Source organism: Ceratotherium simum, chromosome 14 (assembly GCF_057802395.1).
Source record: "Ceratotherium simum simum isolate JZ-2026a chromosome 14, ASM5780239v1, whole genome shotgun sequence".
NCBI classification, from domain to species: Eukaryota; Metazoa; Chordata; class Mammalia; order Perissodactyla; family Rhinocerotidae; genus Ceratotherium; species Ceratotherium simum.
The window spans coordinates 48,574,213-48,598,604 of NC_141913.1; the positions used below are offsets into that span (position 1 = coordinate 48,574,213).

At 41.6% G+C, this 24,392-nt stretch overlaps 1 protein-coding gene across 1 annotated transcript in view; it reads left to right on the top strand.

Moving 5' to 3' along the window:
* The first annotated feature begins 2,102 nt into the window (after positions 1–2,102).
* Positions 2,103–24,392, top strand: part of CDH20 (cadherin 20) — a 196,996-nt gene continuing 174,706 nt past the window's right edge. The window contains exon 1 of the mRNA XM_087439299.1: positions 2,103–2,219. The gene's annotated coding sequence lies outside the window, so the exon portion shown is untranslated. The remainder of the gene's footprint in view (positions 2,220–24,392) is intronic.

Consider the following 24,392-nt stretch of genomic DNA (forward strand, 5'->3'; position numbering starts at 1 on the left):
GTTATTCACAATAGCCAAGACTTGGAAGCAACCTAAGTGCCCATCAAGGGACAAATGGATAAAGAAGCTGTGGTATATATACACAGTGGAATACTACTCAACCATAAGAAACGATGAAATCCAGCCATTTGTGACAACATGGATGGACATTGAGGGTATTATGCAAAGTGAAATAAGTCAGAGGGAGAAGGTCAAATACCGTATGATTTCCTTCATTAAGTAGTAGATAACAACAACAATAAACAAACACATAGAGACAGAGATTGGATTGGTGGTTACCAGAGGGGAAGGGTGGAGGGAGGAGGGCGAACGGGATAATTCCGCACATGTGTGTGGTGATGGGTTGTAATTAGTATTTGGGTGGTGAACATGATGTAAACTATGCAGAAATAGAAGTATAATGATGTAAACCTGAAATTTATACAATGTTATAAACCAATGTTACTGCAATAAACAAAAAATTTAAAAAAATAAAACGGGGAAATAATAGTGTGTATTGAATAGACTTCCTGGAAAGATTAAATGACATGACTCACCTAATGCATGTCTGTCACATAACAAGTTCCCAATAAACATTAGCTGCTCTAATACTAATAATTATATTATTAGTTATAACTGTGAGTTCCAATTCCAGGCCTTGCTGACCTATTAAAATATGGCACAATTGCCTTAACCAGGATATTTATTCCCATTGGCACACAGGTGGGAATTTTATCGGTTACTTACACACATAGTTTTATCAGTTGTTTATATACATAGACAGTTTGGCCACAAGTACAAGTAGCTTATTTGGTAACCAATCAATTCAAAATAACCTTCTGTATTTGGAGAATCAGTGATGGGGGGAGGAAATCCTAAAAGCACCGCACTTGAGGTTTATAAAGAGAGACAGATGCAGAACCCTGCAAAGATTCCCCCCCCCCCCCCCACTGGCTCAACCCACGTTGTAATCAGTAACTGTGAAGAACTCCGCTCCAGAGTAGGAGGCAGGACGAGAGAGGGGTTGTCCCTCCGGTGGATCTTGTCTGTCTGACCTCAGAACAGAGAAGCTTGACTATAATCAGGAATTGCCTTCTGGAATGGCCTTGTCATATTTACTGTGTGACGTGGGAGTCTCTCTTCATCCAGGGGTTATCTCAGCTTCCTCCTCTGAAACTTCTGACCCTCAAGGTACCTCTGTCCCATCCCTACTTCACCCAAAGGCTTAAAACTCTATGGTTGTGCTGCGAGGACGAAGGAAGGCAATCTGAGCATTTAGAGAAATTCTTAGAGCAGATGACTGCTCTCTGCCTCTCTGCCATCTCTCCCCACCCCTCCTGTTGAAAATTATTAGAGTCCTCTTCATCCTCAAGGTCAAAATTAAACCCAGGTTGATACTCATCTCCTTTGTGATCCTCTTTGCCTATCTTTATTGTTCTCATCAACTGCCTCTTCCAGAATCCATAATCCGTGCAGAATAAGTCACTGCAACTTCCGGGGGGAGTTTGAGGGTAGATACGCCCCCCTACGCCTACCTACCCCCTTTCCTCTCGCTCCCCCTCAACATTTCCTGACTCTCAGCCAACAGAGGAGTTTAAACATTTAAATGCGGTATCTAAACTGCATTTAAAGAATTAACCTATTTTGCCCCTCACTGATCTCAACCACAGGGTGCCAACCGGACGCTAATTGCTTTCATCTGCTGGGGTTCCAGACAGCTCCTCAGAAGGAAGGAGCGCACATTCCTGGCACCAATTGGCTAATTCAATTTACTTCAACGGCATTAGCCTCTGTCAGAATATTCATGAGCAGGGGAATGAGGACCCGCGGCACAGGCAGGCGGCAGCCACTCGGGCTAGGGAAGGCGCGAGGGAGGGGAAGAGGACCGCGCGCCGCGCTCGGGGGACGGTGACCGCGACCAGGTGGCTCTTCTCCCCGGCCAGGCCGAGCGCAGAGCGCCGCGGGAAAGCGGGACAGGGCATCGGCGGGGCTGGCGCGCCTGGCATTGCCTCCCAACTCCTGGCGACTGCGCGGACTTTGAGAAGGATCCGAAGGCAGAAAAGCTGTGACACTTTTGACAGAGGGGGTAGGGGGGTGGGGGGCGGGGGCAGCGCCGCGAGCGGGGCGAAGGGACCCAGCGGGACACCAGCTGCCCGGTGGGGGAGGCAGCGATGTGAGCTGGACGCCCGCCCCGGAGGAGTCTGGAGCAAACGTCCCCTGAGAGTCGCCGGCCGTGCCAGGTAACGCGGAGAGCTCGGGTGGGGCCCCGCGCGTCTGTCCCCGGGCGCCGGGAGCCGGTTGTCTCGGGGAAGCCGCCTCCGGCCGCTGCGCGCGGTCCTGCTCCGCGCTGCGCTCTCCCCCCAACTACCCGCGGCCGCCGCGAGCCTGCGAGCCGGCCGGAGCTGGACTTCCTCGCACTTCGCGGGGACGGGGACGGGGACCTGAAGGGGCTGGCTGGCCTGGGGAGCTGCTCTCTGGGAGAGGGAAGCTGGGACGCAGCGGGGCTGGCGGAGGACGCGGCGCACTGGCGGCGGGGACTGCGCGCGCCGAGGGACGGGGACCGGGAACCCAGGAGCGCGGCTCGCGGGGGCGCTTGGCCCCGGCTTCGCCCCTCGCTTGCCCCGCAGGCGGCGGCGCCTCCCTCCGGCTGCCGAGGGAAGAGGGCCGGCTGTGTCCCCCGCGCGGGGATGCGCGCCGGGAAGGGGGACCAGAAACCAAGGCTCCGGGGAGGCGCGGGAGCCTGCAGGGCTGATCCCAGTCCGCGCCTCGCGCCGCGCCCCCACCCGAGCTCGGCCGTGGCCTCGAGGAGAATGTGGTGGTGACTCGCGTCCCCGCCACCTGCCGGACATCGCCAGTTCCCCGGATTTCCTGTCTTCGGGCCCTGACACTCCCAGGGAAAGCTCTGAACTGCGCTCGGGTTGTTTGGGCTTTGCTTGTAGTTGCAGTGCGGGGACAGCCGGGGCGAGGGGGCAGCGAGGGCGTCAGATGGGGTGAAAGTTGCAGAATTGTAAAGGAAACGCTACCGCGGAGTCCCAACCTGCCCTTAGCAACAGGAAAGACTGTGGGCTGGACTTAACGCTAAAGCAGAAGCCTCTGCCTGGCGACCCACCTCGGGGGCGGGGGTAGGGGCTAGAATCTGGAGGGCAGCCCGGAGGCAGCGCCAGAGCCTTTTTTGCTGCTTAGACCAGGCAGAGACTAAGAGAGCTGGCAGCAGAGCACTGGGGGGTTGGTCACGGGGTAGATTCGGAGATTCCTGTGCCATTCCTATTGCCATTATTGTTACTGTCATTAAGGCTGTTGATATTATTGGCACGAACACCAGGAAGGATTTGTCTTGATTGTTATAGGCAGCCTGGAAACTGAGTCTGCCCCTCCCCAAATAAAATGTCCCCTGACCCCCTCTAGTCTCTGATGTGTATCTCTACCAAAGGAAATTACCCCCTAGAGCTTTGGCTATGTCAGGGACCCAGCTAAGGAACTGGATCTACCTAAGAACAACAAAAACAACAAAAAGTCATAACTGTATAATGTGCTTACACCAGTGCTATGAATGAATGTTAAATTTCTATCTGCTGACGTTCCCCAGCCTCATCGAGCTCAGAACCGTGGAGGCATTGCCAGTCTTGAACCCCATACTTGACCTAGCTTTTTCCTTTCATGTATTTATACAATCTGGACATTTATTTTTCTCTTAGTGTGACACTTGCAGTCCCACTGGGCATGTTACCTGGTGTGGGCAGGCTTCAGTTCTCCACACCGAGGCAGCCACGAGGGCACCTGAGGCTGCCTCCTCTTGGCTTGGCCCCCAGTCAGAGCTGCTCCAGGGTGCAGGCTTGGCCAGCTGATGACACACAAAACAGGCAAGAGTGTGAGAGAACAGCGTGTCAAAGTTAAGCCGAGTGCAGAGTGTGAGGTCAAGCCTCCTGGCTGGCCACATCCCTTCCTGTCAGAGAAAAAAGAGGCAAATGAAGAGCAAGTAGGAAGTATTATAAATTGGAACCATGCTCTCAGAGTCTACTTAGGCTGTTGCCACTGACTTTGGTGTGACCTTTCCTTTCAGTGCTTCTGATTTTCCCTATTTGCCAATGCATGAGTAGCCATGCCTTTCTAATAGGACAGTTGTGGTCAGATGATCTAATTTTGTATCCAAAAAATGCTTTGCCCATCCTGGGAAAGGACAGTCTATAAAATACGCGATTTTAATGTTTTGTGAAAAGTTTGCTACACTGCAGGTTAAGGAGATCCATTTTTAGCGTGTGTGCCATGTGGCAGTGTAAAATTAAAATGGAAAAGAAAAGTACGAACATAAAAATGACTTAGCATTCTTGACATGCTTGTGCATAGTTGTAGAAAAATTATCTTTCATTTGGGGAGAGTTGCCTGGGAATTTAATCAGTGTTTATACTACTGAAACGCCCCCTACTACCTTTCTCCCCTGTAAAATTTTATGAGCCAGTTCTCACAGGAAAGGCAATGAGAACGTAGTAAGTGGTGAGGGCTGAGAGGCAAGATGGAAGGGTTGTTAGGGGAGCTGTCACATAGGGTTTGGAGACTGGAATGGGAAGATGCCATCATCTTGCAAAGCAGGGAAATCTTCTTCTGGAAAAAATAGTTGAGCGGTGTGGGGCAACAGACCCAGCACTGGCTGTCGTCTGCTCTCAGATTCAGGAAGGGGACTCAATAAATGGTCCAAAGAGAGCTAACCAAGGTGTTTTTCCCTCCTCCCTTGGGTAAAGACATTGCCTTCCTCTTATCTCTGGGTTGATGTTAACTTCTCTATCCCGGTCTGTACAGTGCAATAATTTCCCCTTGCCATTTCAAAAAGATTCAGATGTACTCTCTCAGCCCTTTATATATTTGTAAATATTCCCCAAGTTCTGAGGCTTCTCAAAGACGTGCAGCTGTTGGCAAATTTAAGTAAATAGTTGGAAGTAATCAAGAGAGCCACTGAGAAGTGGATATGTTTTCCCCTGGTGGAAAAGTTATTGAATGCCTTTTGAGCCAGAAAATTAGCAGTTTAGAAAAGCAGGAGGGATTTCCTTGACTTCCCTCTACCCATAAACCAGTAGTTGTATTTTTCTTTCCCTCATAGTAGTGAGCACTGTTTGGTTAAGCATTTTTTACAATTTTGGACTTAAAATGGGGTTTGGCCTGGTGGGGTTCTATGGAGAGAGGAAAAATGTAAAGAGATACGGAAGGAAGAGCTGCAGTGGCTAGAACATAAATCAGCCAGAATATATGGGGGGGTGATGAGAATAGGTCTTTTCACCCTAAAAAAAAAATGTCCACTTTGGAAGAAAAAGAAGTCTGATTATTGGCATCCAGTGCTGAAACCAAGGCAGCTGATGCCGAAAGGAGCCAAGGGCAGTTCTTCTTAGTTTAGAAACAGCAAGACAGTCTCTGCCAAAGATTGCTGTAAACACAGAATAAAGATTTCATTGTGGGCTGGTGTGACTAGAATAATTAGACAGTTAATTGTTCATTCTGATCTGGTGAAGGTGCAATCAGTAGTGCAGAGCAGCAAAAACAAGAGCAAGGGAGAAATAGAAAAGTAACACATCACTTTTATCTTGTTTCACTGTGATGGTACTTTGGAAAATCCTGGTTAGTTTTCAAAAAAAACAAACAAAAATGCGTATTCACATCCCCAGAACACTGGGAACACTGGAGATCTGAGATCCATTGTAGACAAAATTTCTAATCTTCTAAAAACAGCATGGGAAACTATAGTAGGAATGAATGCATTAGGTAATTTCGGTATTAATTAATAGATTTTAGTCAGGTGCAAACCTTAGTGTCGACTCAATCAAAATCTACACAAATAGCACCAGATTTTTGTGCTTTTCCAACACTTTTTGCACAGGCATATAAGGTCTGAGAAGTAAATATTCCATTTTTGACATTTAATTATTTTCTATTGTGAAACACATTGCCTAGTGATTAATCTTTCACATTTAATTGAAGAAATAGCCTCCTCTGTATTTTCATACTAATTTAGAGACAAAAGAAAACGCATTTTAAGTGATAAAGGTGATTTTAAGCGGCTGAGCATCTACAGTTATTATAGACCATAGACTGTGGCTTATTGTTATTTACTGAAAGATGGCACTGTCATAAATTCCTTCTGAAATGACTTCCACAAATGAAGAAATGAGTAAGGGACTATAGAGAGCGTTAAGGACCTGGCGTCTGGGGCGGGGGAAAGGAAGAACCATGTATGTATTCATTAGGTTCAAAGTCTCCCTGAATCCTGATATTGACATGGAATATAGAGCCAAATTCTCATTATTTGAATTAAAAAAGGAACATCTTTAAGTGTCAATGTTAAGTATAATCGTTCTGGGAATAAAAGCACTATGTTAGAAAGAAAGCATAATAAATTACATAGGGTCATAAAGCCTCATAAAGAGAAATACTTAGTTTCTCCAAGGTATTCATTTCCTCTCAATTTGTTTGAGGTACAAAACTTTCTTTACTAACCTTTAGTTTCTTTTATCCATCATGAATCAAAAGGGATCACAAAGGCAGAATACTTACTGAAGTATTAAAAAGTGTAAGTCGTACAAAATTATGGAACTATCTAGCTTTCCGAAGACAAAATTCTACTTTACAAAATGCACTGTCCACAGCAATTAAAAATAGAAAATCATATTGCCACATTAAATTATGGCAACAACCCATTTTAAAGAGAAATTTAGCCTTTTCTCATTTAATTGCTATTCATGGTTTGCTATAGTTTTTCAGAATAATCTGCCAATCTCCTGCTAACCAGGACTGTCTAGTTAAGAACGATCCTAATTACATAGGGATTAACTTAATTTTAGTACCCTAAGAATATTCAACTCAAAGCATTACTCAAGTGCAATGCAAATAGAAATGGTCTGATTCCCCTCAAGGTATATGTAATTTTTTTTTAAAGTTTAAGGAATCATAAAAGAGAGAACATTTGGTATGGGAATACATCAGTGAATAACTACTATAAAAGAGTAAGGGAAGCTATAAACTGTTAGATCTTTTAAAAATATGCAAAGTAAAGTTATAACAACTAATACCACTCATTTCTTCTTCCAAAGCAGTGAGGGTTGGTCACGAAAAATACCGGGCAAAATACAAACATCAAAGACATGCACAGCATTGCCTGGAATGGGGGTATTTTTGCTATTATAGGAATGTTTGACAATCTAATCAAAAGTTGAGAGTTTATTCTAACTAATGCCATGACCATGTTCACAGTAAAGTGGTATCTTGTATGGAAGAGGTATTTCTTTATAGTTCTATGGCTCCTAGCTGGAATCTTACACATAGTATATTCTTAATAAATATGTGTTGATTTCATTTATTATAAGGAAAATAAAATTGAGTTAATGGAATTTCCAAGTTAGATGAATTTACAATATTTTAAGTCAAATACCTGAATGATCTCTGTTACTTCAGATGCTTTCTCTAAACTGGCAGGATATGCCTGTGACCAATAGTAGTAATGGTTGGCAATATTCTGGTGTGGGTATAGGGGAGGTAATAAAAGAGGAAAAATTTGAAAAGCTTTCCAATTTTTTTTGGTTTTACCTAAATATTGAACGTGTTTATGCATATGTAAGCTGTTAAAAATGCATACTCTCTCTTCATAATAAAGACGGCACTTCACCAAACGGTTCTTATTCACAAGTCGTCACACAGATTCCACCCTTGAAGTACTGAGTATTAGACCAATTATGATTAAATGGCTGCATGATCTCTGCTGTATCGATTAACTAAAGAGTAATTAATAAAATAATAATTTCATTCCCTGGCAATGGCTACATCTGGTTGTCATAGAAGTTTGCTTGACATATGACCAAATGGTCAAGCCTAACCATGCAACTGCAACACTGTGTGCCGCATCTGGCAGGAGGACAGAAACCTACATTGAAATTACTTGTGGCCAACACACTTACACTTATCTGCTTCTGCACCTGATTTATAACTAAAATAAGCTATGTTAACCTTCCGCCAAAATGAAAAACAGGTGCCTGTAAGGAACTAAAATGTCTATAGGTAAATCATCAGTCTGGTTTTTTTTCTTCTAAGTATGACCTCAGTTGAATGAACAAGGTGGTCTTAGTGTCTTCCCGGAGAACAGTACATAGTGTAACATGTTGGCATAATTGGGAGCTAGTAGTCAAGAGAAAACTGGGATAGAATTAGCATGAAGATTCAATTACCCCTTGTTCCCAGAGAGAGTTGTTTACTAGGATTAGCGTTCAGGTTGTGGTCAAAAAAAGCATGGAAAGATGTGCAGTGCAGCTCTCTTGTTCTCTGGCTGATATCTTTGGATGGAACCAAACTTCAGTTTCCACTTTCCACCAATAAATTAAAATAAAGTTTATTAAATAGTAGCTGATGTAGATTGTTGGATAGACATTTTAAGTGTGCTCCTGAGCATAAGTATTTTAGATGTATTTGTAAAAATCTGTGGTTAAAGCTATTGTGTACATAATATTTTCCAAGGAATAATGTACATTTTGTATCATATTCATTATTGTTTTATTTCATTTTATAAAGTCAATGCCTTTGAACCCCTTATCAAGTCCTAATATGGGGTTAATTTGCACATATTATGAATAATTGATGAACGTACCATTATTTGTTTTTAAACCAACAAAAGTAATTTCATTTAGCAATTTAATTAGAACTTGGCTAAAGGAATTTCATTTAGAAGTAATTTCTAAAGGCAACCAAATACATGTTTTTTAATTTGAAAGATTATAAGCACTCTGATATGAGTATCAAAACAGATGGAAGTGAACACTCAGTCTTTGGATCTAAGATCTTTTTCCATGCAAATGTTTTGAATAGACATGTCGAGTGGGTAGTATCACCTACTTACCACCTTTTAAGATAGGGGGGAGGGAAACCAACTGGACATTACAGCCATCTCTGTGCCCACCCACACAGGCCCAAAGGCTCCATTATCTTCATTTTCTAATGCAAGCAACAGTATAAGTTCCAGTGTTTCTCTTTTTCAAATCCCTTGATTCCCTGCATCCAAAGCCTTATCTGGAGTATGAATTTGCAAAGGCACCATCATCACATCATTGAAAGAAGACGCCACACTTGAGAGGAAGTGTCATGTAAGCTTTTTTTGGATATTAAATAAGAATCTAAATCTGTGCCCATACTTTGCATAAACTGGCAAGAACTCCCAAAGATGCTCATCTTACAAATAAATGTTAAATAAGATTTTTGTGCTATCATTAATATCACTATAAATTGTATATAAAGCAAATAGTATCTAGCAAAGTAGATCTTCATTAACATTATAGTTTTGAAGTGTTACAGTTGTAGCTACCTTTATGCTTAGCCTATGCTCTCATCTCCTTAATATTGGGAACATTTATTTCAGTCTAAAAATATGAGGCAAACTCATATTTGGAAAGAAAATCCTCAAGTAGTCATTAAAAAATTAATCCATTTGGCAGTTCAGCATCTCAGTGGAATACTTCAGGCAGCTAAGCACAGAGGCTATCATCCGATTCATAGGGCTGACGAACATTTGGAGATCAAATTGGTTGTTTCTTTAAACACAGGAAAACAACAGATTTGTTCATGATATAGACGTGCTCTGTATGTCTTTGGATACGTCTATATAGTTCGCTTGTATCAATTAAAATGTATGGCATTCACGGAGAAAGCAGAGAGAGCAATAAAAATAATCACCATTTATTTAGTCCTTGCCTCTGTGCCAGACTCTGGGCTGAGTGCTTCACATGCTCTACCTCATTAACCCTCTTTGTGCAGTCAGTACTGTTAGCATCTTCATTTTGCAAATGTAGAAACTGAGGCACAAGATTAAGTGGTCACTGAGGGCAGATTTCAAACCCAGGACTCTGACTCCCAAGTTTGTTGTCCTAACCGTAGAGCTACACTACCTCCCCAAGAGCAGGGTTTCTTAACCTCGGCACTATTGACATTTGGGGCCAGATAATTCATAATTCTTGATTGGAGAGGGGAAAAAGCAGTTGTCCTGTGCATTGTAGGACGTTTAGCAGTATCTCTGATCTCTACCCACTAGATGCCAATAGCATCCACTCAGTTGTGAACACCAAAAATGTCTCCAGTCATTTGTCACATATCCCCTGGGGAGTAAAATTACCCTGATTGAGACACATTGCCATAGAGCAAAGTTCAACTTCCAAGTATTGCTTATCAAAGCACACATTTTCAATTTAAAGATAGGTCATCTATTTTCCAAATAATAATATAGATAATTCTCATGGTTATGTTAGCCACATTATAGACTATTTGTAAAAAAAAAAAAAAAGATTAGACAGAACTTTGGGAGAAAAAAATTAAGTCAACATGCCTTCATTAATATCAAGTCTGTTCCTACTAAACTGTTTCCTTTGGGGCCCAAACAGGGTGATCAAGAGATTGCTGTGATTATATCTTTGTACCAACAAAGATTAGTACAATGGTTGGAAAATTTTTAAACCACAGTGCCCCAAAATACAATAATAGATTGTCCACTGGACTTCAGGTTCCAGGAGGACAGGGATGAGAACTCTCTTGTTCATCTTTATATCCCCTGAACTCAACATTGTGCCTAGCACATAGTCAGCGCTCAATAAATACTTCTTTCTTAAATGAATGAAATTATGGTTAACCTAGGATAGGTTTTGAATGCTCGGTTGTAGGGCTCTGTTTGGACTTGAAATGTATTAAATTTTGCTTTAATTAGTGGCATGGATGTGCACGTGGCAGTATGCTGATTGTATTTATAAATTTAATGAAACCTGAAGGGATAGATAATTCATTAGATGAAGAAATAGTATCAAAAAGGCTGCTACAATGAGCTAGATCTAACAAGACAAAATTTAACATGAATGAATGCCAGTGAGGAAAACAAACCATGGGGAGGCTGAGTGGCATGCCCAAGGCTTCTCTCAGCTAAGGACAGGCAGAGCTGGGACTGAAAGTCAGGCCTGACTCTTGATACCCACTCCTTCCAGGGATAGTCGATCCTGCCTTTGCTTTGTCTTGATCAGGGCACACCTGAGATGTCCTGTTCTGTCCCACTCAGCACGCTGTACCTGAGTCGTGTCTATAGAAAATAGCCACTGGGGGCCGGCCCCGTGACTTAGAGGTTAAGTACGTGCGCTCCGGTGCTGGCGGCCCGGGTTCGGATCCCGGGCGCACACCCACGCACCGCTTCTCCGGCCATGCTGAGGCCGTGTCCCACATACAGCAACTAGAAGGATGTGCAGCTATGACATACAACTATCTACTGGGCTTTGGGGGAAAAAATAAATAAATAAAATTATAAAAAAAAAAAAAAATAGCCACTGGCCCATGAGGGGCTCAGAAACATGCCTTTCAGATGAGAGAAATAGTTGAAGGCCTTCAAAATGGCACACCTGACATAGAAAAGATTTAGAGGGACCATAATAGTCATCTTCAAATATCTGGAATATCTTCATATGAAATAGAAAGTAAATTTATTCTGTATTGCCATGGAGAACAGAACCAGGGCCCCTGTGTGGAAACTACAGAGAAGCAAATTTTATCCCAGCATAATGATGAGCTTCCTAATGATGAATTGTCCTACATTGGAGCGGGCTCCCCTGGGGAGTAGTGAGCTCTCAGTCTTCAGAGGGGAACATGCAGATGACTGGCCTGTGGGAATCTGAGCCCAAACAGATGGGAGAATGTACCAGACATTCTGGGGGGTTCTCTCTAGCCCTCAGTCTATATGAACTCTTTCTTATAGGCTATTGTTGACCCAGTAAACTACTCTGTGTAATTCTGTTAATAAAAGCAAGATTTATGTTTCCTCTAATCCACATCTTCAGAGTGATGGGGTGAATAGGATAAGCAGGAGAGAGAATCTTACCACGTGCCATACAGAATAGGAATCACTTCTGATGTGCCAAGCACTGCGTAAAGCACCTCACCAACATTATCCCATCTATTCCTGATAGGACCCCCAGGAAGTAGGAACTGATACCATCACCACTTTGTAACTGAGGCAGCAGAGTCACAGAGAAGTTAAGTAACCTGTCCAAGATCACACAGCTAGTACTTCCAGCCTTGCTATTTGAACCTGAGTCAGTCCAAAGTTATGAAGTCTGTTTTATAACTGCTATAGCATACCACCTCATCCTTTCAGCAGGGATACACTATTTTGTTTGAAATGTTGGCAATTTCTAAAGTTTGAGACATTTGGCTATTTAAATGCAAATACCTAAGATACCTTCCAAAGACTAAAATACATCATTTTAAAAATTATTCGCTGTTTTCTATTATCCATGATGTTGCTCCCTTCAAATAGCACAAATTGCTATGAGTCAACTTTAAGTCAATGAGTAAAACATGGTTTTTAGGTTTTTTAAAAAATGTCTGTTTGAAGAAAGATTGGTAACAGCATTTCAAACACTCTTTCGTAAATTTGGGAAGTAGAACCCAGGCCTCCACGCTGAAAGTACTAGTGTGAAAACAAGATAGATAACTTTCATTTCCACAAATTTAGGAAATTCTAATGGTCAAGTTTTTTTACACAATTACTTCATTAGAGACTGTGCTCTCTTCTGATCACCATTATCTTGTTGGATTATCTTCTGTCATATGATTATCTTGTTGGATATTTCATAAAACCAAACTGATTTTTAAAACTACTTTTTCTGCCTTTATTATTTCCGTGCCAAAAAGATGCTGAAAAGCTCTAAACTATGCTCCCAGAGAGCACTGGATTCAGCCTATTTGTAAGTCTGATTTAGTTGAAGATAACTTGAAACTTTGCAAATTAAATCTGGTGACTTCCTATTCTAAGGCAGTGCTGCTTCGTTCCCAACATTCCAGATAATAATCAGCAAAAGACTTAAAACACACTTCTGCATGTGCTTTCTAAACTTATTGCTGCCCTGGTGCTTACATGCACTCCAACGCTTATTGAAATCCATAATTCTATGTTTATCATTCTTGCAGAGCATCAAGCCAGTGCTAGGAGGGGGCCCACACACTTGTAGGACTTAAAATGGCATCTTATGCAGCTCTCTACAGGGCGGTTGTTTGACCAAAAGCAGGAAGCTTCGCTGGGCCCTGTGGCTCACAGCACCAGGGAAGACCCTGTTCTTCATCTGTTGATGATCAGAGTCATCTGCTGCTCATGAAAGATGTCTTGTGCTGTATGTTCACAGCCCACCCAGGCACATGTCTAAAATAACTGCCTTGCTGAGCCTCTTACCATAAGATTTACTCATCAGGGTACCATTCAACCATGTCAAATTGTAGCTTAAGAATGTTTATATGACTTTGTGAAGTGGAATGGAGATTAGCACACGGATGTTTTATTCACCAATTTCCCCCTAGGTTTTGACATTATTCTGTAGGAGGAAAGCTTTATAAACAAGACTGTTCTCGGGCTGGCCCCGTGGCTTAGCGGTTAAGTGCGCGCACTCCGATGCGGGCGGCCCGGGTTTCGGATCCCGGGCGCACACCGACGCACCGCTTCTCCGGCCATGGTGGGGCTGCGTCCCACATACAGCAACTGGAAGGATGTGCAACTATGACATACAACTATCTACTGGGGCTTTGGGGGGGAAAAAAAGAAAAAGACTGTTCTCACTATACTTCATGGTGGGACATATTGTAAATCAAGAACCAAGACGTTTCCTAAATGAACGTGTGTTATAGGAAACATCTCTACAACTTGAAGAAGTATGGCGCTTAGAGTGTGAAGCCATGAAAGCATGCCTTCAATCCCACTTGAGCTTCCCAGAATGTAGGATCCAATAGGCTAGTGAAGGGATTCGGACAGAATAAATTAGAAATTGACCTCAGAAAGAAACATCCTATAAGCGCTGAGGACTGTACCAGGCAAATGCTGCTGGCAGTGCCTGACCCTGGACTTCCAAGCTCCCTGAGTCAAGGTGTGTCAAAAACCATGTAGCATCAATCTCTACCCTCATTATAATTCTGAGAAGCGTAGCTGGCCTTAAGACACGGCACCTTTAGAAGTCACTGGCTAAGGGATCTGAATAACTGAGGCAGGAGTAAGTGATGTATGGAAGAGAAAAAAAGAATGACCACTAAGTCATGGCCTTATTTATCATAAGAGTAGAGGGGAAATGTGTCGTTATTAGGAGTTCATTTCATTATGATATGTAGCCTTTAAATTAAAGAGATCTGCTACCTTCCCTTCCCCATCCTAACCCCACCATTAGGAATGTCCTACAGAAGATACCACAGATAACTCTTGCATCTTTGAGATAAAAGGAAACCTTCCATACATTTGGTGCTGGGTGAAAGAAATATTTAAGTGAAATTGAAGGCAGTAAAAATAAGTAACTGCATTGAAAAGTCACAACCATATTGAACAATAAACAATTTATAGAAGGAGCTCAGAAAAAAATTGTTTTTTAAAAAATTGAAAAGCATATCTTCTGACAAGTATTCTTTATTTATAAGTAGAATTTTTCAAGGAACACAAAAACACTAAAATAAAATGTAAGTTTGACACGCACATTTCTCTTTGAGGCTTGGCAAAAAAGGAAAACCTAGGTAGAGATGAGGTTGATTGCATAGTTTAATTCAATGATCATTATCTACACTAATTGAGAGAACAGAAGAAGTCAGGATTATATGTAATTGTAAATCATTAAAAATCCTTTATAGTTGACTAGGGAAGTGTTTTGGGCCTTTGACTTGCATACAGGTAAGCACAGGGATCCAGCAATTCAGTGTTTTAAAAGATAAGGAAGTCTCATAAGTGAAGTCTAGATACCCAAGCCTGGAAACGTCTCTTGTTGCCCCTCTCCCCTTAGCTCATCTCCTCCCTACTTGTCCTGGGTGTTTGTGAGCCACACTCACCAGGCCAGTCCTGGGCTTACTTCTCGCTGCATACGCCAGATAACCTGATGGTGCATCGGCTGTATTCTTGCTCTTGCTTTCTGTTCCCTTAGAGCTCCTGTGAATTTGTGGGTTGGAGGGCAAGGAATGGGAAGAGGTGCTGAGAGGGTTAACCTCTCAGTTATTGCCCCAGTAACACAACTGCAAGTCTAACAGAGCCCAGACTGTTTACCACTATCAAAAACACAAAAACAAAAACACCATCTCTCTCTTGAACATTTCCCGGGTTCCAAGGCAAGCTGGAATATGAATTATTTCAAAAGGATTCTGTGCATGCAAAGTAAATAGCTGTCAAAAAAGCTATAATTAAGGAGATAAGATGCTGTCAATAAACTTGAAATAATGATTTTTCCTTGGAGCAGCCACATTATGTCTTTTCTCTACCCTCTCCTCACACAGCCTCCCTCCAGGATAATCTAGAATTTTCTCAATATCATTTAGGAGGGGAAACTCCCTATGTAGCTCTTGGGAGACTTTGAGAAATTCCATAGACAACACTCTTCCTTTTCAGATGGACATGTTGCTAATGTTTTCTTAAAATTCATGATGTATTTTTGGCCAATTATTATCAATTGTCCTCCCTCCAGTGTTCTCTGCATTTAAAGAACCCAACATAGTTTCGTTAGTTGATGGCCACAGCAATAGAGAGACCTCCTGGGTGTACAGAGCCCTGCCTTTGCAAATTCATTTCATATATACTATTTCATGTTTTCAGAGCCATCTGCCAACACCACTTCTCCTGACATTGGTTTCATATTGTATTTCTTTGGTCCACTGGAACATTTTAGGTCTCAACAAATGTTTTTACATGAAAGTATAGACTTTCTGTGCTAAAAAAAAAGTCACTTTCTTTACTCTTCCACTCTTAGGAACATTTCTGCCACAGCCTTGCTCATGTCACCCCCACTTCTTGAGGAAACCACATTTCCTTCAAACTATCTCTGATACTTTTTTCCCAGAAGATGGCTCAAAACTTCTGCTCTTGAATGAGACCTCAAACAATTAGCCATAGATTTCTCTACCCCACTGCGCAAGACTCTGATGTCCTCCTCTATGCTCAATTACATTTGTGCACCATATTTGATGGTGTTTTCACCAGTGATGGTGGTTGTCTCGGGTGTATATTTTCTCTCCCCCTAACTGAGTCATAACTTCTTCAAAGCAGAGATGGGGTGTGCTCCTTTTCTATGGCAGAGAGTTCCCCACTCTGAATGTGGGGCCTCATCAACACATGCAGCCTGATGCTTCATGACACCCCTGAAACATTCCGCTGTGTCAGCTTGATGCTGGGAACATTCTTATTCCACACTCCTGCCAGCGCCTTGTCTGATCCACAGCCACAGAAAGATGAGAACTCCAGATGGTCATTGCCATTTCAGGAAAGAAGGGGCTGCAAAGGTGGAAAGCGAGGGGCATAAGGGCACTATTAGAACTAAGAGACAAAATAGGAAAGTTAGGAAGGATGTTGGGAGGGAGCAGTAAAGCAGAATTGTGTGGAAAAAGGAAAGGTTTTCAACTTTTTAAAAATAAGAATAACTACATTTTATGTTCACTCTCTGGAATCTAGGTGCAGTTTTGTGATATGTTGGGGAAAGCAATTTGTTTTTAAACTGCATGTGGGCTGTGCTTTAAAGGATGAAGTTTGCAGGGGTTGAAATGTATTTTCTTTAGGAGTGGGTGTGAGAAACATCAGAATTACCAGAACAACTAACCATGGCCTCCATCTCTGAATTCCAGGCACTAGGTGGCATTTGGCAAATCTGTTCTCTGTGTCCCACCAGCTAAAAAATCTTCTGTTTGACTTCCACCATCTGCCTCCTCCTAGCAAATCTAACCCAACTCCAAAATGAACAGGTGGATTTAGGTCCTGGAGATTGGCACTTTTTGTGGGGAAAACTAGAGAAATTCATTAACCATTAGCAGTTTGAAATACTCATTTACAGTTGAACCTAAAGCACAGTCGTTCTCTGAATGTGTCTTCCCAGGTTGAGATGTATTAATATGAGACATCCAGGAAATAGGCTAATTTAGAAGGAATTGGAGTTCTTAATGAATGTTTCCTACAGATTCCATAATGACTCCATTCTGCTTTTGCCGTGTGAAGAAGTATGCCCTTTTCACTGTTATGAGCATGCGCTTTTTAGAGATTCACTCCTACACAGTACAATGACAATTATTTTTCCATGGATTTCTACAGATTCAGCACCTGCAGGTTCTGCACTGAGAGTGAGAACATGTTCATTCAAGCCATATCTCTCCAAACCAAGATTAAAAACCAAATACAGCAACATCCCAAATTAGGCCAAAGTGCCATATAAACTCCCAAATTGCCACATGCATGTGATAAAAGAAAAGAAGGGTAAACAATATGAAAATTGGATGTTTTGCTCAGTCTTCATTGTAGCTTGCCGCAATGTAATTTGGTATATATCTCTACAAACTAACATGAGCTAAAGGTTTAAATGGATGACTGCAGAATCAGGGCGCAGAGGGCATCTTAGTCTGCTTGGGCTGCCATAACTAAATAGCACAGACTGGGGGGCTAAAACAACAGAAATTTATTTTCTCGCAGTTCTAGAGACTGGAAGTCCAAGATGGAGGTGCGAGCAGGTTGGTGTCTAGTGAGAGCTCTCCCCTTGGGTTGAGATGGCCACCTTCTCACTGTGCACTCACATCTCTTCTCTGTGCGTGTTGGGGGAGAGAGATGGGAGGGGGGAGAGGGAGAGAGGAGGGAGAGAAGAGAGAGAGAGAAAGAGAGAGAGGAGAGAGAAAGGAATGAGAGAGAGAGAGAAAGAGATCTGGCATCTCTTCTTATAAGGACACTAATCCTATCAGATCAGGGCCTCACTTTTATAACCTCATTTAACCTTAATTACTTCCTATTTCCAAATATAACCACACTGGGGGATTAGGACATCAACATATGAATTCGAGGCAGACACATACATTCAGTCCGTGAGGGTGACATTTCAACCAATAAAGCTTATTAACGTATTTTTCACATTTAGATTGACTCAAGCATTAAGGCATCCCTGCAGGCCCTTTGAATTCACTGAGTTTAAGTGACTTTCCTAGTGGTCACACAGTAGATGACTAACCTGAGACCGGATTCCAGGACCCCATGCCATTATTCTTGTTGGTATAATACAGTGCGTCGCCACCCCCCACCACCACCCCACCACCCTACCAAAGTGCCTCTGTACTGCTTAGGTGGCCATTGCAGTTCGTGTTGTTTAGCAATGTCTACTGCTGTCTAGTCTTAAGAAATATCCAAAGAATGTAGGTTTTTCTCTCCATTCTACTGCTTTATATTCTGGCCTTTGTCATTTTTTGTTTAAATTTCTAGTATTAAATTATTGCTGGTCTCCAAGTCTCCATCCTCTTATTCTAGCAAAACACTTAACTTCTAGTAAGACTGTACTCCTTTCAATAATCCCCTTGCTTCTAGGACTGGACTCCCAGGGGTCTTGAGTTGATATGTCAAGGTAGCATGAAAGAATTTCAATCTAAAACAGAACTGAAGGATACAAAATGGAGAATCTCATGCATGTGCCCTCAGGAAGACAAAACTTAAGGACTAGGAGACTGATTTCCTATAAATGCCTGATTTACTGAAAACTGGTAGTGTTGGAATTTTCTTGGATAATGGGGGGTTGATCAGAGTTTGTCTCATATCAGCCTTGGGAGGTTTTACCAGAGGCATGAGCAGGAGAGGACCCAGGTAGGTTGGTCTCACAAAGTGGACTGAATGGAGCCTCGTTTGTGTGACTGGACTGGTTTTGTCTGCTCGGAAAGTTTTCAAGGCCCGTCTCCGTTTGTTTTTGATTTTAACGGACTCTAACCGAACTCTCCCCTCTTTACATTCCCTGCCCATAAATGCAACGTATCCCAAACCCTCAATGGACTTGCCTGCAGCTTGCTACAGTTTGCTTGGCCCTAATTGCAATTCCTCTGCTAACTCATCTTTGTGAGCTTGGCTCAGTTTACTTCTTTATTTAGGTCAACAATAGTTATGCAGATGGAGGGTGAATCCAGCAACGTTCCTTCCTCAGTCAAAGGAACCATAAGTGGATGACTGAAGCTTGTTATGCATTTGAAAGAGAAGGGATTCAGTGTGAGGGTTCAAGGTCATTACTGTAAGCAATAGTTAGGGTAAAATCTGCTAGCTGCTATAACAAAAACATCAAATGTCAGTGGTTTAACACAATAATAGTCTATTTCTGGCTCACATCACAGTTCAGCTTTATGTCAGGTGATCCTTGTGAGCTCTTTTCCTCCATGCCCTTTTCCTATAAGTGAGTCAGAAATTCAGGCTGCTTCCATCTTGTGGCCCTACTTCACCAAGGGGCAGAAATCTTTGCTTGAAGTCAGCAGAGGAGCAAAGACAGAAAGTGTGGAGGATCTTTGAGAATGTTTTATAGTTAGTAACCAAAATGGTGTATATCACTTCCAACTGCCTATCATTGACCAGAACTCTGCCATAAGACCCCAAGCTAACTGCAAGGGAGACTGGGAATTGTACTCTTCCTGTGTGCCCAGGAAGAGGAAATGGGTATTAGCTTCTGGTCTGTCTCTGACACAGCTCAAAAACTTTTCTTCACTTCTAAGAAGCATCTTGGTGCTTAGGTGAGCTCACCTGGTTTGGTGGCACTGAGAACAGGGGAATGGGGATGGAAGAACACCAAATAATTGTCAGTAATTCCACTTTAGCTATAACATGAATATATATATTCATGTTGAATATAACTGAAATGCAAACTCCTTAACAAATCTCAGGAGACACACATAGAGTTCTGTATAATGGTTAAGCGCATTGTCTCAGGAATCAGACAGTCTGAGTACAGGCAATGCTGCTGGTCCCAGGATCACACATTGAGAACCACCACCCATAACCCGTCCCACTTTCTGTGGATGTGGGTGTCATTCTCTCCATCTGATGATTAGCTCCTCTAGCATTGACTAGGGGATTAGCCAACAGACGTTGGAGTCTGTTTGGCTTTAAATCACTCTTCTTGACTGTCCCTGAGCAAGTTAACTAAATTCCTGGACAACTTACTTCATATCTCTGAGCAAGTTGACTAATTTGAAAACTGAGAGTAATAATGCTGATGTCGAAGGAATTACATTTGATTATCTAAAGCATTTTGCGCCTTCCCTAACACAGTGGAAACACACAGTAAATGGTAACGGCGAATATTATCAGAAGAGGCTACGTGTAGTTTGCCTCTGTACTACCTCTAGCCAACAAAAATAACTGCAAAATCAGATTTAAAAAAAAAATAATTTTTTAGGTGGTGTGGGGCAGTTTATAAAGCAGCACGTTTGGAATGCCTACATCTGTGTACACGCTGTGTGACTTTGGCCAAGTAACGACATCTTTCTTTAAAATTATCCGTGTTACCTATGTCACAAGATTGACATCATGATTACCTATGTCATGAGATAACATGTAGAAGCATCTAGCACAGGTCATGGAACGCCATAGGTACTAAACAAATGTTGAGTAGCAGTTATCAAGTTCCTCTCAAAGTGTTCTACAGTGTCAAATACTGTTTCGAACTATGCGAGTGAGAAAAAGCCCCTTAGAAAGACCTGCTTTGAAAGAATAAAGGATTATAGTTTCAAGCAGATGCTTATTAGGGTGACGTTTTGATCTCTGACCTTCATCACTCCCCACCCCCATTTGAAAAGAACTTCTCGATGCCTCTATTCAAATGATAATCACTGTGCAAAAACTCAATGTATCTTCATTGAGGAACTTACAGTACACAGCTTAATAAACCATAATGAACTGAAGACGTGAGAATAACTGGATAAACAAGCCTCTCTCTCCAGCTGTCATGTCTGTTTGTGACAGCAACTGGTATTTCATTGTCAAAGATGCTAATTTCAATCTGAGCTGTGGCAGTGTTGAGAGGAGCATAAAAGGAATTCTTGATTATCTATATCAGTAACTGTGGTCCCTGGGGACACACTTGGAAACTTCAGATCACTTATGGCAAGAGTGCTGTGATAAAATACGCATTAATGAAGCTTCACGATTTACGATGATAAAGAAGTGGAAAGTTTTGTCCTCTATGATAACTATTTGTGGCTGGTATTTCTCTTTTTACTCTTTCTGGAGGCTTTATCAATGACACTTGTTGTACTAATTATTACATCACTCTGTACCTGGACCACCATCTTATTTCTATAACTGTTCTGTCAAACTCCTGGGGGCTTATCATAATACTGTTTCAAAAGTAATGATTTTCCCAATCTAAATTTAGGAAATAATAATTACCTTAGCTGCTGGACCACATTAGCTGCCTATCAGAGTTAAACAAACACTAATTATTATTTCAACTTAAATATCATTGCTTATTAACAGTGGCCAGGCTACAGAGGAGAAGAGGGAAGCCAAAGTTCTCAGAGATGCATAGCACACAATGTAGGGGGTGGGAAAGAGGGGTGTCAGGGTGAAATCAGAGTGACCACTGTCTTTTCTTGGGCATGGGCCATTTTTTATTCTAAAATTATGTTCTTCCTATTTTGGGGGCAGAGGGTGTTGCAATGGCCTTTCTTATGTTAAATGGTGATAGTACTAGATGATAAGGTTTTGGGGGGGAGGAATGTTTAATAGTCTTCTTGGCAAAATTGAAAGCAACTCTAACTCCTCCCTTTCTCTGTTTTGATCAGGGTTTGAAATCTCAAAATCTGGAAACCGGTTGGACTCCCCCCTATAATATCCCAGCACAAAATCCTTAGGTGGTCTAGGGCTTACTTGCCATTTTACAAAGTATCTGTTCCATTCCTAGAAGCTCTCATTATTAGAAAATTACTCATTTTATTGATCCAAAATCCACCTTCATATATTTGCAACCCTATTTCTGTCCTCTAGTGCTACATAGAATACCTCTCATTCCTTTTGTTATAGCAGCTCCTCAAATATATAAAGAAAGACAGCATGGTCTCCCAGTTAGCATCCACTCTAGCAATCTTCATCTGCTGCCCATGATTTCTGCTCCATAGTTACCCTAACAGTTGCTCTCCCACTTCCAATCACCTCCATGATGTGTGCCCCTACAAAAGAAGGGTCTGACACATCAATTTCCAACTTAGAAACGTTCATTTAATCATCTAGAGAACAAGGCCCAAAGTTTTTAGAGTGGCGTTAGCTTCTCCACCATCTGCTTCCAAACAAACCTCCTCTCCCACAGTATTCTCTCTTGTACAACACACACCAGTGTACATCCTTCTTTCCGTTCTTATAGTTTTCTGATCCTGGGCCTTTTCTCATCTAAATGCTGATCTCTAGCTCTGTAAGTCTGACTGCTCTTCAAAGCCCACTTCTTTCCCAAAACCTTCTCAAATCCATAGGTTGCGATTTACTTCTCTGTCCCCTAGATTCCCATAAAATGGACTTTATATTGCAATACCAGCACCAATGATTTATGATTTACTTACTTGTGTTCCTGTTGGTTTCAAGAGGACATTATAAGATCTGTAATTGCATAGACAGACTTACTTGCTTACGAATACCCTGTAGTGTCTACCATAGTGCTTTGCACATAGTTTAATGTTCATTAAAATTTTGTTCAGTTGAATTAAATGGTCCCTCAGATACACACAACCTATCACATACCCTTCCACCACCATTCCCAGTTTGCCAACCCCAACTCCCATTGAGATCTCTCTTGATCTCGACCTACACTGTCCAATACAGTAGCCACTAGCCACATGTGGCTATTCAATTTTAAACTCACATTAATGAAAGTTAAATAAGATTAAACTTGGAGTTCCTCAGTGTCACTAGCCACATTTCCAGTGCTCAATAGCCACATGTGGCTAGTAACTACCATACTGGACAGCACAGATATGGAACATTTCCACCACTGCAGACAGTTCTGTTGGAGAGTGCAGGTCTAGACACTATTCCAACAATAGGAGCATTACCTTCCCTGCTGTGTGATTAGCCACATCACACTGTGGGCAAACAGCATGCAAGTCTCTGGCTAATTAAAATCCCCAGGTCTTTTTTGAATGAACAGCTTTTAAGCTAAACTTTCCTCATACTGCACTTAAACAATTACTTTGGGGGATCTAAAGGTAATCCATCCCCCATTAAACCTTAATACATTTTATCTTTTCTATTTTATCCCATCTGTCCAGCTTATCAAGATCTTTAGTTTTTGACTCTAGCATGATTTGGGCTATCCTATACATTTCTACACATTTCTAAGTACTTCTGACTTCACATTAGTTGTTGATAAAAATGTTGTCTATAAACACGATACTATATAATTTGTCACCCAAATCAGGACACTTTTCAGAGCGAAATGGAATGCTGTAAAAAATTATGCTGAGACACAGGTATTAACCAGGACTGACCAAGGCTCACTAGGATGGATAGAATTTTATCCATGCAAGATCACATCTACAGCTATTGCATTATCACCAGAAAATGTCCTCCAGATTAAGACTGACCTAGTATTCAAAAACCTGTTAATATGTTCATGAAATTTCATCTTATTTCAGACCATATTACTCTATTCCATTCATGAGGCTATCATGAGGAATAAAATATGTTACTTAAGTTCAAACCATCTTAGTGTTTCAGCATGCAAGAGATGAATCAACACAGCATTTTTCTTTTTCAGAAATAGAAGAAAACACAATACAATGGAAATAAAATTTATGTATACATTAGATAAATATGAGAAGAATAAACATATTTACAAAATTTGGATATAGTATCTTCCTTATTGTTATACAAGGATGCCTGATGTTCACAAAATTTGACTTGTACGTGATAGACTAACAGTGGCTGAAGATCCATTTTAAGAATAGAACAAAAGGAAAGAACACAGGTAGTAATTTTACTTGGGAAAGATATTCAACATATATCACTTGTGAAAGTGTCAATTTGGAGGAAACCTACGGCTCCTAGTGCTCAGGAACTATTACTTGCCATCCATCTATGGCAACTAGGTCAACAAAATCCTTGTAAAACCCTAAACCGTAGAACATGGGCCCTGATTTTTAAAAAAGGTAAAGGCAAAAACAAGTGCAGATACTTAAAAAATGAAGATGATGATGTAGCACTGACAGACCCACATAAAAGTAAAATAAAACAAAGATTTATATGAAATCTGTTTTCATGGATTTTTATGTTCAGAAATATGAATAAATTTGGGCAAAAAGTCCCATAAAAATTAATGTGGCTAAAAGTCAGCTACAGGTCATAGCATAAGACTGAAGGAAAGAAATGAAAGAATAATATTAGACTGAAACCAGGAGAGAGAGACCAAGTTTTGGCTCCACCTCTAACTAGTCCTGGAACCTTGGTCAAGTCCTTTGTAATCCTCATTCATTCATTCAGGAAACAATCTTGAACCCCTGGGATAACCTGGGCAGGAGTAAGAAGTGACAACACCTCTCGAAGTCTACATGGACAGACTTGAACCCAGAGTTCTCCGGGCTTAAAATTCTGTAATGCTACGTATAAGTTAAGAAGAAAATACTTAAGGCTTCTCATATCCATTGAAAAT